Source organism: Montipora capricornis, chromosome 14, assembly GCF_036669925.1.
Source record: "Montipora capricornis isolate CH-2021 chromosome 14, ASM3666992v2, whole genome shotgun sequence".
NCBI lineage: Eukaryota > Metazoa > Cnidaria > Anthozoa > Scleractinia > Acroporidae > Montipora > Montipora capricornis.
The window spans coordinates 20,151,466-20,164,667 of record NC_090896.1 but is presented as its reverse complement, the minus strand read 5'-3'; the positions used below and the strand labels follow the sequence as shown (position 1 = coordinate 20,164,667).

Genomic DNA, 13,202 nt, shown 5'->3' with positions numbered 1-13,202 from the left:
TGCGTTGGGGGAGGGAAAACGACACATCAGGCAAACCTTCGTGCTTCGCAGACTTGACAGTATCAGCTGAAGCACGAGTCTTCGATTTAGTAGAAGAGGGCGCAGCTCCGCTCTTCTTAGCCACCTTTGTAAGAGCCTTCCGGGAAGGAGTAACAGAAGAGCTATCAGAGGAGGTTCTCAACGGAATCACAACCGCGTTTACGAGGAGTGGATACCTCAACCATTTCCACCTCCAAAGGTTCAACAGATTGGGAGGATGGAGGAAACACCCGAAGAAACAAGACTGTCGGTACCACCACTAGCAAACAGTACCCCTTACGACGCACACCTGTATTCTCAGCCACTTTACATAAAGTGCCACCACTTGGTGGTTTTTAACATTTTGTAATTTTTTAACAGAATCTCAGTACTTTTGGCAGGATGCCCGTAAATGCTCACGGCGGACAAGGTGCTCCCAGTCTCATGGCCACGAGATATGGTGGTCCGATTACAATCCGTGCCAAGGAAGGAATGCCCAAAGCCAACCTGAAAGCGAGGCGCACACAACGATCGCTCTTGTACAGTGGGCAGCAGCACCAGCATTGCATGGCACTTGCGTTGACGGCAAGAGGACAAATGCACATTGTGCTTGCTCTGACCTCGTTTTCATTTTCCCTTATAACAAAGTTAATTTTCACGGCAAATTACTTGTCTACGACCATACCACAGGGAAAACACCGGTTCTCGTCCGATCACCGAAGTTAAGCCCTGTCGGGCGGGGTTAGTACTTGGATGGGAGACCGCCTGGGAATACCCCGTGTTGTAGGCTTCCTTTTTCCTTCTGTACACTTGATTATCTCAAAAAATCTCAGTTTCTTTCAATGAAAGAACATTCCAAACCAGGTTTTTTGAACACAACATGCCAACGATATGTCAAAGATGAGACATACGACAAAAACAAAATAGTTCACACGAGAAAGTGGAACTTGTATTCCCAAGGGAGCGCGTGCGCGCGAGACCTTATCAATCCAACGTTTATGACATGAAACGTATCTTTTCGTGTGAGCAAAGAACAGGATACGACAAGTAAAAAATGCATGCACTGTTATGCATTAGATGGAAGTTAACCTAGCCCGGATGATATGTATACAACGAAGGCTACAACACTACAACATTGATCTTGCGAAAACGTGACTTACGTGACGTAGCGCACTTCAAAGTCTTACTGTTCCCTGCTCAACACGGACAGTACGTATTCAAAGGGCCGATAAGACACTATCCTGACCATGAAAGATTTACTTTTTATGATAACAATCCAATTAACTGATAACATAGAGAAACCACAAAGTGTTGGCCACAGAAATGTAACGCCAACTGATCTGGCGGGTCCTCAGTTACTCAATGCAAAACGGGCTCTCCAGAACGCAACATAACACAACGCAAAAGAAATCTATCGCGATGGAGCAGTACAAACACACATCCACTTACGTTTTCGAAACGATGCACGAGGATAAGAGCTCGACCCGCTGGCATTTTCTTGTCTCACTCGTCTATCGATGGAAATCGATGCGGCTGAAATAAACACGTCGTCTCCCTCTCTCTACGGCCAAGAATGAAAGAAATGAAATCACAGTTTTTCAGTGCACCAAGTACGGAACATTCACCTACAATTTCAGCAGTGGACTTCACAAATACAACTCACCTTCCTTAGTCCTTACACCGCCACCGCATCTCCTTCCCTGCCCTGCCTGAAACGTTACCAACAAACCTTCCCATTAGCCAACTTTGCCACCGTGGTTTGGTGCGGGGACTAGCGCGAACGCAGGTCCCCACTACCAGAAATTATACGCTCGAGTTACCCACATTTGGGGTAATCGCAAGGGTCAACCCAATCGAAGTGCAATGAAAGAGCCTCACCTTGAGAGGACTGCCTCCCTGATCACAGTGCCTCCCGCGTCAGGTAAGTATGCCTTTTCAGCCTCTCCGGGACCGCAAAACGCAACTTGTCTGCGCATACCATGTGGTAATGGAGGTCACGTGCTCCTCGTCCTGTCGTGTCGTGCTGTCCACTCGCTGCTATGCTACCTAGAAAAGAGAAGAGAATGTGAAGGTTGGTTGCTTGGTCACTTTTTCTGCTTTCACTTGATTATTTCTTCCCCAGAGGGAAGTGGGCCACGCTCGGAGGTAGTGCTATACCGAGGCAACCCGTGGCCGGGACGAGGCAAGCCTCTTTTCCACGGCCCAGTTCCAAAAATCAGTTTAATATATGAGCTGCTCGATGAGCAGCGGTATCAGATATTAAGCTGATAAGAACAGATTACTACACTTGATCTTAGCCAAAAGGCCGAGAAGCGATGCCCGTAAATGGCTCACGGCGGACAAGGTGCTCCCAGTCTCATGGCCACGAGATATGGTGGTCCGTTACAATCCGTGCCAAGGAAGGAATGCCCAAAGCCAACCTGAAAGCGAGGCGCACACAACGATCGCTCTTGTACAGTGGGCAGCAGCACCAGCATTGCATGGCACTTGCGTGACGGCAAGAGGACAAATGCACATTGTGCTTGCTCTGACCTCGTTTTCATTTTCCCTTATAACAAAGTTTAATTTTCACGGCAAATTACTTGTCTACGACCATACCACAGGGAAAACACCGGTTCTCGTCCGATCACCGAAGTTAAGCCCTGTCGGGCGGGGTTTAGTACTTGGATGGGAGACCGCCTGGGAATACCCCGTGTTGTAGGCTTCCCTTTTTCTTCTGTACACTTGATTATCTCAAAAAATCTCAGTTTCTTTCAATGAAAGAAAGACACATTCCAAACCAGGTTTTTTGAACACAACATGCCAACGATATGTCAAAGATGAGACATACGACAAAAACAAAATAGTTCACACGAGAAAGTGGAACTTGTATTCCCAAGGGAGCGCGTGCGCGCGAGATCTTATCAATCCAACGTTTATGACATGAAACGTATCTTTTCGTGTGAGCAAAGAACAGGATACGACAAGTAAAAAATGCATGCACTGTTATGCATTAGATGGAAGTTAACCTAGCCCGGATGATATGTATACAACGAAGGCTACAACACTACAACATTGATCTTGCGAAAACGTGACTTACGTGACGTAGCGCACTTCAAAGTCTTACTGTTCCCTGCTCAACACGGACAGTACGTATTCAAAGGGCCGATAAAGACACTATCCTGAACCATGAAAGATTTACTTTTTATGATAACAATCCAATTAACTGATAACATAGAGAAACCACAAAGTGTTGGCACAGAAATGTAACGCCAACTGATCTGGCGGGTCCTCAGTTACTCAATGCAAACGGGGCTCTCCAGAACGCAACATAACACAACGCAAAAGAAATCTATCGCGATGGAGCAGTACAAACACACATCCACTTACGTTTTCGAAACGATGCACGAGGATAAGAGCTCGACCCGCTGGCATTTTCTTGTCTCACTCGTCTATCGATGGAAATCGATGCGGCTGAAATAAACACGTCGTCTCCCTCTCTGTACGGCCAAGAATGAGAGAAATGAAATCACAGTTTTTCAGTGCACCAAGTACGGACATTCACCTACAATTTCAGCAGTGGACTTCACAAATACAACTCACCTTCCTTAGTCCTTACACCGCCACCGCATCTCCTTCCCTGCCCTGCCTGAAACGTTACCAACAAACTTCCCATTAGCCAACTTTGCCACCGGGGTTTGGTGCGGGACTAAGCGCGAACGCAGGTCCCCACTACCAGAAATTATACGCTCGAGTTACCCACATTTGGGGTAATCGCAAGGGTCAACCCCAATCGAAGTGCAATGAAAGAGCCTCACCTTGAGAGGACTGCCTCCCTGATCACCAAGTGCCTCCCGCGTCAGGTAAGTTTTTTTTATGTTTAAGGCGAATGGCAGCCCCCCGGTAGGGTGAGTGCAATGGCTGCCAGACATTCAGACTCATCCATCAACAACAATGGTTCGCCTCAAACGGGGGTGCACCAGCACGTCAAACGTCACCGGGGAATCGAACCCCGCCCCTACAAACAAAAAAAAAAAACAAAACTAACGAAGAAAAGCATTCACGAGACGCCTCGTCCGACTTACACTCGAGAATGGCATTTCCACATCAAACAAACAAACAAGCAAACCAACAGGACGAAGGACTACAGGACAAAACAAAAACAACCGAACTGTGCAGCGGCGAATGGCAGACCTGACAAGGACGCCAGTCAGAAAGACTCATCCTAACAGGAGTAGGTACGCCGCGAGACAGCAACAGCTTGGGGCGACAATGGGACTAGAACTGGGACAGAGAAAAACGACCATTGCAAACAGAGCCGATAATGCCAGACGCACCCCACTGACGATGAAAATAACGTAGACGACGGGGGGACTTGAAACGCTTAAAAAGGAGAGGTAGATTGAACTTGACACGAGAGCGGACCTTTGCGATGACATCGAGAGCACCGGGCGGCACATTACGGAAACGAAAGTCATTCCGAGCGAGCCAGATAAAATACTTACAGACAACCTAGGATGTACACGAAAACACGAGGAACTCGACGGATCTCAGCCGGGTCAAAAACCAAACAGCACGTGACGGCAAACCAAAGAAGGGGACGAAGACGAAAAAACCAAACAATAGAGACTGTAACCATGAAAGAACACTATGAGCAAGAGGGCAGGAGAAAAACAAGTGAGAAGGACATTCAGAGGCAAGACGGCAAAAAGCAAGAAGGGTCGACCGAGTACCCAAAAACCGACAAGGCGATCGGCAGTGTACAACACGCCATGGCGACCTTTCAGTTGAGATCGATCACTGGGCGGTCAAGATTGAAGAAGAACAATTGGGACCAGGTCGAAGGCCAGTAGAGAGTATAGCCATACAAAGGAAAAAACTTGTCAACACAATGGGGAGTCGGACGATCCTCAGACAGCAAAAACAAATAAACAGAATTTGCAGAGATAGAGGAAACAGCAGCAAACATGATGAGGGGACAAAGACGCAATGACAAGGGAGGAACGACGCCGACGGGAAAAGGAACCACCAACCAAACGCCAAGCAGACAGAAGAGCAGAGTAAAACGGGGGGAGGGACTTGGAGGAAAAGGCCTCAGGACGGGACAGAACAACATCAAGAGCAGGGACACCAAAACGAGAATCACACCAAAAGGAAAAGAAATGGACCCAACTACGCGGAGAAAACAGTGAAACGCCGAACCCACTGGACAAGAAGCGCAGAAACCTTAAGACGAAGATCAATGACAGAAAAACCCACCAGCAGATGTAGGCTGAACAACAACAGCACGAGAAACCAGATCGCGTTTGCCCTTCCAAAAAAACCCAAAAACCAATTTACAAAGCTCGGAAGAAACCCAAGGGGGGACATGAATTAGGGAGGCAATGTACCAAAACCCTAGAAAGGGCCAAGGCGTTGATGACGAGAGCTCTCCCGCCGTAGGACAGGGAGCGTTGCCTCCAAGAAGCCAGCACATTCTCCACGGCATCAATCCTAGGACGCCAGTTCACTTCCTCCAAATTCCCAGGCCCAATAAAGACGCCCAGCACTTTGATCTTGGCCGAGGTCCCAGTCCAGGGTGACAGGGGGGTCAGTCCTGCCAGACCACGAACCGAGCCACAATCCCTTGGATTTGGATCCCTGATTAAGCTTAGCACCAGAACCCCTTTCAAAAAGAGCATAAACTTCAAAAATAGCAGCAATGGCAATATCAGACGTGACAATGAGAGAGGTGTCATCGGCGTACTGCGAGATCGGAGACAGGGCCCGCGGGGGCCCGGGGACAGAAAGACCAATGATACGTGGATTGGCACGAATGTTAACAGCAAGCACTTCAGAAACTAGAACATACAATAATGGAGACAAAGGACAGCCCTGACGCACGCCACGAGACAAAGGAAAAAACCGAGACAGATAACCATTAACAACTACAGAGCTTTGGACAGCAGAATAGAACAGAACAACCCAACGGACAAAAGATGGGCCAAAACCCATCCTCGACAAAGTAGCACACATAAATGACCAATCCACTCTATCAAAGGCCTTTTCCTGGTCTAAGGAGAGAACGGCAACGGGATGTCAGATTCCGTGGCAAAGGCAACCACATCACGCAAAAGAGCAACATTCTCGCCAATAAACCTGCCAGGAACACCGCAGGTCTGATCCTCACTAACAAACCAGATGGATAACTTTGAGAAGGCGCCCAGCAATAAACACGAGAAGCAAGCTTATAGTCGACGTTGAGAAGGGAGATGGGGCGCCAGTTACGAGCGTCCAACCGATCTCCCTTCTTAAAGATTAAGGATATGAGACCCCGCCGTTGAGACAAAGACATAGAACCAGACAGATAACACGAATTCAAGACCTCCACTAAATCAGACCCAAGGACGTCCCAGAATTTCAAGTTAAAACTCCATGGGAGAGGCCATCGGACCCCGGGGCTTTACGACGAGCCATGCCAACAAGGGCACGATGACACTCCTCAAGAGTCAGAAAGCCCTCACAAAGATCAGCTTGGGCAGATGAAAGGACGAGGGACACATTACTGAGAAGAATATCTTGAGCGGCGGAATCCGTAGGACAGGCAGTAAAAAAAGAGAGGAGTAGAAAGTGGCGAACGAAGAACACAGATCAGAAGGTGTTGAAACAATGGACCCATCAGGGTTCCGAAGCGCAGAAACCCACCGGTCAGCAGACCGTTTCTTCTCTAAACGAAAAAAGTACGCCGATGAGACTTCGCCCTCCTCAACCCATCGGACACACGTGACCGTACTTGGGCACCTTGAGCAGCCCTGATGTCATAGGCGGAAAGCTGTTCAAGGGTGGATCGATAAACACCTAAAACAGACAGGCAACCAGCATCAAGCCGTGCCTTGAGGTGTGCCGCCAACTAGCCAACAAATCGCGTGACCAAGATTCTTTCTGCGACCGGCGCACACAGTAAGATACCGTAATGCCCTTCGATCTTTGCTTTACCGGAATCCCACCACTTGGAAAGAGAGGAAAAACAGAGCTTACAGTCCTTCCAATCGGCCCAAAAGTCAGAAATAAGGCGACAGACCAGTACTCCTCCTCCTCCAGGACTGAGGTATTAAGCTTCCAAAGCCCCGGACCAGGAGGAATAACGTCAGGAACAGTAAGAGAGCAGGACACAGCACAATGGTCTGAAAACGGACACGGAAGAATTTCACAAACAGAGACAGAGACGCAACCCAGACATAAGGGCACCCAATTAGATCTATACGGGAGGAGATAGAGCCATCCGCCTTAGTCCAGGTAAAGGCGGAGGAAGACGGATGGAGGTATCTCCAAATATCAATACAACAGACATCGTCAAAAAGACGACCAAGGGCAACAACACTCTCACGCGAGGTATCACCGACCACGGAGCCCACACGGTCAGCAGCGCGATCAAAGACGGTATTAAAATCGCCGGCGAGGAGGGTGGGAACTGAAGGGTCTAATCGGGAAGAGACCCCGTCCAGGAAGGCATCACGATCAGGGTTACGATTGGGAGCATAAATGCAAGCAACCCTGAACACAGCGCCACGCAAAGAAAACTCACATAACAAAAACCGACCACAACTATCAGAGGAAGAGATTTAACAAGGGACAACACTGGACGAAAACAAAAACATACAACCACAAGGACTTATTAGAGCCGGAGACACCACAACGGAAAGACCAGATGACTGGAAACCAGGACTGACACTCACTGAGGGAGATGCAGTGGGCCTCTTGGAGGCACACTACATCAGGAAACAACAGGCAAGGAATGAAGCCACTGTACAAACCCAGCTCGCTTAGACTGGTCTCGCAGACCGTTGACGTTAATTGAGACAACTGACAGAGCCATAATGGAGTACAGTAAAAGAGTAACTATGTACGTGCTTTGCGTTGGGGGAGGGAAAACGACACATCAGGCAAACCTTCGTGCTTCGCAGACTTGACAGTATCAGCTGAAGCACGAGTCTTCGATTTAGTAGAAGAGGGCGCAGCTCCGCTCTTCTTAGCCACCTTTGTAAGAGCCTTCCGGGAAGGAGTAACAGAAGAGCTATCAGAGGAGGTTCTCAACGGAATCACAACCGCGTTTACGAGGAGTGGATACCTCAACCATTTCCACCTCCAAAGGTTCAACAGATTGGGAGGATGGAGGAAACACCCGAAGAAACAAGACTGTCGGTACCACCACTAGCAAACAGTACCCCTTACGACGCACACCTGTATTCTCAGCCACTTTACATAAAGTGCCACCACTTGGTGGTTTTTAACATTTTGTAATTTTTTAACAGAATCTCAGTACTTTTGGCAGATGCCCGTAAATGCTCACGGCGGACAAGGTGCTCCCAGTCTCATGGCCACGAGATATGGTGGTCCGATTACAATCCGTGCCAAGGAAGGAATGCCCAAAGCCAACCTGAAAGCGAGGCGCACACAACGATCGCTCTTGTACAGTGGGCAGCAGCACCAGCATTGCATGGCACTTGCGTTGACGGCAAGAGGACAAATGCACATTGTGCTTGCTCTGACCTCGTTTTCATTTTCCCTTATAACAAAGTTAATTTTCACGGCAAATTACTTGTCTACGACCATACCACAGGGAAAACACCGGTTCTCGTCCGATCACCGAAGTTAAGCCCTGTCGGGCGGGGTTAGTACTTGGATGGGAGACCGCCTGGGAATACCCCGTGTTGTAGGCTTCCCTTTTTCCTTCTGTACACTTGATTATCTCAAAAAATCTCAGTTTCTTTCAATGAAAGAACATTCCAAACCAGGTTTTTTGAACACAACATGCCAACGATATGTCAAAGATGAGACATACGACAAAAACAAAATAGTTCACACGAGAAAGTGGAACTTGTATTCCCAAGGGAGCGCGTGCGCGCGAGACCTTATCAATCCAACGTTTATGACATGAAACGTATCTTTTCGTGTGAGCAAAGAACAGGATACGACAAGTAAAAAATGCATGCACTGTTATGCATTAGATGGAAGTTAACCTAGCCCGGATGATATGTATACAACGAAGGCTACAACACTACAACATTGATCTTGCGAAAACGTGACTTACGTGACGTAGCGCACTTCAAAGTCTTACTGTTCCCTGCTCAACACGGACAGTACGTATTCAAAGGGCCGATAAGACACTATCCTGACCATGAAAGATTTACTTTTTATGATAACAATCCAATTAACTGATAACATAGAGAAACCACAAAGTGTTGGCCACAGAAATGTAACGCCAACTGATCTGGCGGGTCCTCAGTTACTCAATGCAAAACGGGCTCTCCAGAACGCAACATAACACAACGCAAAATAAATCTATCGCGATGGAGCAGTACAAACACACATCCACTTACGTTTTCGAAACGATGCACGAGGATAAGAGCTCGACCCGCTGGCATTTTCTTGTCTCACTCGTCTATCGATGGAAATCGATGCGGCTGAAATAAACACGTCGTCTCCCTCTCTGTACGGCCAAGAATGAGAGAAATGAAATCACAGTTTTTCAGTGCACCAAGTACGGAACATTCACCTACAATTTCAGCAGTGGACTTCACAAATACAACTCACCTTCCTTAGTCCTTACACCGCCACCGCATCTCCTTCCCTGCCCTGCCTGAAACGTTACCAACAAACCTTCCCATTAGCCAACTTTGCCACCGGGGTTTGGTGCGGGGACTAGCGCGAACGCAGGTCCCCACTACCAGAAATTATACGCTCGAGTTACCCACATTTGGGGTAATCGCAAGGGTCAACCCAATCGAAGTGCAATGAAAGAGCCTCACCTTGAGAGGACTGCCTCCCTGATCACAGTGCCTCCCGCGTCAGGTAAGTATGCCTTTTCAGCCTCTCCGGGACCGCAAAACGCAACTTGTCTGCGCATACCATGTGGTAATGGAGGTCACGTGCTCCTCGTCCTGTCGTGTCGTGCTGTCCACTCGCTGCTATGCTACCTAGAAAAGAGAAGAGAATGTGAAGGTTGGTTGCTTGGTCACTTTTTCTGCTTTCACTTGATTATTTCTTCCCCAGAGGGAAGTGGGCCACGCTCGGAGGTAGTGCTATACCGAGGCAACCCGTGGCCGGGACGAGGCAAGCCTCTTTTCCACGGCCCAGTTCCAAAAATCAGTTTAATATATGAGCTGCTCGATGAGCAGCGGTATCAGATATTAAGCTGATAAGAACAGATTACTACACTTGATCTTAGCCAAAAGGCCGAGAAGCGATGCCCGTAAATGGCTCACGGCGGACAAGGTGCTCCCAGTCTCATGGCCACGAGATATGGTGGTCCGTTACAATCCGTGCCAAGGAAGGAATGCCCAAAGCCAACCTGAAAGCGAGGCGCACACAACGATCGCTCTTGTACAGTGGGCAGCAGCACCAGCATTGCATGGCACTTGCGTGACGGCAAGAGGACAAATGCACATTGTGCTTGCTCTGACCTCGTTTTCATTTTCCCTTATAACAAAGTTTAATTTTCACGGCAAATTACTTGTCTACGACCATACCACAGGGAAAACACCGGTTCTCGTCCGATCACCGAAGTTAAGCCCTGTCGGGCGGGGTTTAGTACTTGGATGGGAGACCGCCTGGGAATACCCCGTGTTGTAGGCTTCCCTTTTTCTTCTGTACACTTGATTATCTCAAAAAATCTCAGTTTCTTTCAATGAAAGAAAGACACATTCCAAACCAGGTTTTTTGAACACAACATGCCAACGATATGTCAAAGATGAGACATACGACAAAAACAAAATAGTTCACACGAGAAAGTGGAACTTGTATTCCCAAGGGAGCGCGTGCGCGCGAGATCTTATCAATCCAACGTTTATGACATGAAACGTATCTTTTCGTGTGAGCAAAGAACAGGATACGACAAGTAAAAAATGCATGCACTGTTATGCATTAGATGGAAGTTAACCTAGCCCGGATGATATGTATACAACGAAGGCTACAACACTACAACATTGATCTTGCGAAAACGTGACTTACGTGACGTAGCGCACTTCAAAGTCTTACTGTTCCCTGCTCAACACGGACAGTACGTATTCAAAGGGCCGATAAAGACACTATCCTGAACCATGAAAGATTTACTTTTTATGATAACAATCCAATTAACTGATAACATAGAGAAACCACAAAGTGTTGGCACAGAAATGTAACGCCAACTGATCTGGCGGGTCCTCAGTTACTCAATGCAAACGGGGCTCTCCAGAACGCAACATAACACAACGCAAAAGAAATCTATCGCGATGGAGCAGTACAAACACACATCCACTTACGTTTTCGAAACGATGCACGAGGATAAGAGCTCGACCCGCTGGCATTTTCTTGTCTCACTCGTCTATCGATGGAAATCGATGCGGCTGAAATAAACACGTCGTCTCCCTCTCTGTACGGCCAAGAATGAGAGAAATGAAATCACAGTTTTTCAGTGCACCAAGTACGGACATTCACCTACAATTTCAGCAGTGGACTTCACAAATACAACTCACCTTCCTTAGTCCTTACACCGCCACCGCATCTCCTTCCCTGCCCTGCCTGAAACGTTACCAACAAACTTCCCATTAGCCAACTTTGCCACCGGGGTTTGGTGCGGGACTAAGCGCGAACGCAGGTCCCCACTACCAGAAATTATACGCTCGAGTTACCCACATTTGGGGTAATCGCAAGGGTCAACCCCAATCGAAGTGCAATGAAAGAGCCTCACCTTGAGAGGACTGCCTCCCTGATCACCAAGTGCCTCCCGCGTCAGGTAAGTTTTTTTTATGTTTAAGGCGAATGGCAGCCCCCCGGTAGGGTGAGTGCAATGGCTGCCAGACATTCAGACTCATCCATCAACAACAATGGTTCGCCTCAAACGGGGGTGCACCAGCACGTCAAACGTCACCGGGGAATCGAACCCCGCCCCTACAAACAAAAAAAAAAAACAAAACTAACGAAGAAAAGCATTCACGAGACGCCTCGTCCGACTTACACTCGAGAATGGCATTTCCACATCAAACAAACAAACAAGCAAACCAACAGGACGAAGGACTACAGGACAAAACAAAAACAACCGAACTGTGCAGCGGCGAATGGCAGACCTGACAAGGACGCCAGTCAGAAAGACTCATCCTAACAGGAGTAGGTACGCCGCGAGACAGCAACAGCTTGGGGCGACAATGGGACTAGAACTGGGACAGAGAAAAACGACCATTGCAAACAGAGCCGATAATGCCAGACGCACCCCACTGACGATGAAAATAACGTAGACGACGGGGGGACTTGAAACGCTTAAAAAGGAGAGGTAGATTGAACTTGACACGAGAGCGGACCTTTGCGATGACATCGAGAGCACCGGGCGGCACATTACGGAAACGAAAGTCATTCCGAGCGAGCCAGATAAAATACTTACAGACAACCTAGGATGTACACGAAAACACGAGGAACTCGACGGATCTCAGCCGGGTCAAAAACCAAACAGCACGTGACGGCAAACCAAAGAAGGGGACGAAGACGAAAAAACCAAACAATAGAGACTGTAACCATGAAAGAACACTATGAGCAAGAGGGCAGGAGAAAAACAAGTGAGAAGGACATTCAGAGGCAAGACGGCAAAAAGCAAGAAGGGTCGACCGAGTACCCAAAAACCGACAAGGCGATCGGCAGTGTACAACACGCCATGGCGACCTTTCAGTTGAGATCGATCACTGGGCGGTCAAGATTGAAGAAGAACAATTGGGACCAGGTCGAAGGCCAGTAGAGAGTATAGCCATACAAAGGAAAAAACTTGTCAACACAATGGGGAGTCGGACGATCCTCAGACAGCAAAAACAAATAAACAGAATTTGCAGAGATAGAGGAAACAGCAGCAAACATGATGAGGGGACAAAGACGCAATGACAAGGGAGGAACGACGCCGACGGGAAAAGGAACCACCAACCAAACGCCAAGCAGACAGAAGAGCAGAGTAAAACGGGGGGAGGGACTTGGAGGAAAAGGCCTCAGGACGGGACAGAACAACATCAAGAGCAGGGACACCAAAACGAGAATCACACCAAAAGGAAAAGAAATGGACCCAACTACGCGGAGAAAACAGTGAAACGCCGAACCCACTGGACAAGAAGCGCAGAAACCTTAAGACGAAGATCAATGACAGAAAAACCCACCAGCAGATGTAGGCTGAACAACAACAGCACGAGAAACCAGATCGCGTTTGCCCTTCC

The 13,202-nt window shown here is 48.2% G+C and overlaps 10 non-coding genes across 10 annotated transcripts; 4 read left to right on the top strand and 6 right to left on the bottom strand.

The window, feature by feature from the left end:
• Window positions 1-689: 689 nt before the first annotated feature.
• LOC138034014 (5S ribosomal RNA) lies at window positions 690-808 on the top strand. Its single transcript, XR_011128789.1, has one exon. It is a non-coding gene; the product is annotated as a 5S ribosomal RNA (ribosomal RNA).
• A 975-nt stretch (window positions 809-1,783) lies between these two features.
• Window positions 1,784-1,947, bottom strand: LOC138033926 (U1 spliceosomal RNA). The gene has a single exon (XR_011128710.1). It is a non-coding gene; the product is annotated as a U1 spliceosomal RNA (small nuclear RNA).
• Window positions 1,948-2,141: 194 nt separating this feature from the next.
• On the bottom strand, window positions 2,142-2,335 carry LOC138033990 (U2 spliceosomal RNA). Its single transcript, XR_011128770.1, has one exon. It is a non-coding gene; the product is annotated as a U2 spliceosomal RNA (small nuclear RNA).
• A 267-nt stretch (window positions 2,336-2,602) lies between these two features.
• LOC138034035 (5S ribosomal RNA) lies at window positions 2,603-2,722 on the top strand. The gene has a single exon (XR_011128810.1). It is a non-coding gene; the product is annotated as a 5S ribosomal RNA (ribosomal RNA).
• A 978-nt stretch (window positions 2,723-3,700) lies between these two features.
• LOC138033957 (U1 spliceosomal RNA) lies at window positions 3,701-3,868 on the bottom strand. The gene has a single exon (XR_011128739.1). It is a non-coding gene; the product is annotated as a U1 spliceosomal RNA (small nuclear RNA).
• A 4,709-nt stretch (window positions 3,869-8,577) lies between these two features.
• On the top strand, window positions 8,578-8,696 carry LOC138034013 (5S ribosomal RNA). Its single transcript, XR_011128788.1, has one exon. It is a non-coding gene; the product is annotated as a 5S ribosomal RNA (ribosomal RNA).
• A 976-nt stretch (window positions 8,697-9,672) lies between these two features.
• LOC138033924 (U1 spliceosomal RNA) lies at window positions 9,673-9,836 on the bottom strand. Its single transcript, XR_011128708.1, has one exon. It is a non-coding gene; the product is annotated as a U1 spliceosomal RNA (small nuclear RNA).
• A 194-nt stretch (window positions 9,837-10,030) lies between these two features.
• On the bottom strand, window positions 10,031-10,224 carry LOC138033989 (U2 spliceosomal RNA). Its single transcript, XR_011128769.1, has one exon. It is a non-coding gene; the product is annotated as a U2 spliceosomal RNA (small nuclear RNA).
• A 267-nt stretch (window positions 10,225-10,491) lies between these two features.
• LOC138034034 (5S ribosomal RNA) lies at window positions 10,492-10,611 on the top strand. Its single transcript, XR_011128809.1, has one exon. It is a non-coding gene; the product is annotated as a 5S ribosomal RNA (ribosomal RNA).
• A 978-nt stretch (window positions 10,612-11,589) lies between these two features.
• On the bottom strand, window positions 11,590-11,757 carry LOC138033956 (U1 spliceosomal RNA). Its single transcript, XR_011128738.1, has one exon. It is a non-coding gene; the product is annotated as a U1 spliceosomal RNA (small nuclear RNA).
• Between the last annotated feature and the right edge of the window lie 1,445 nt (window positions 11,758-13,202).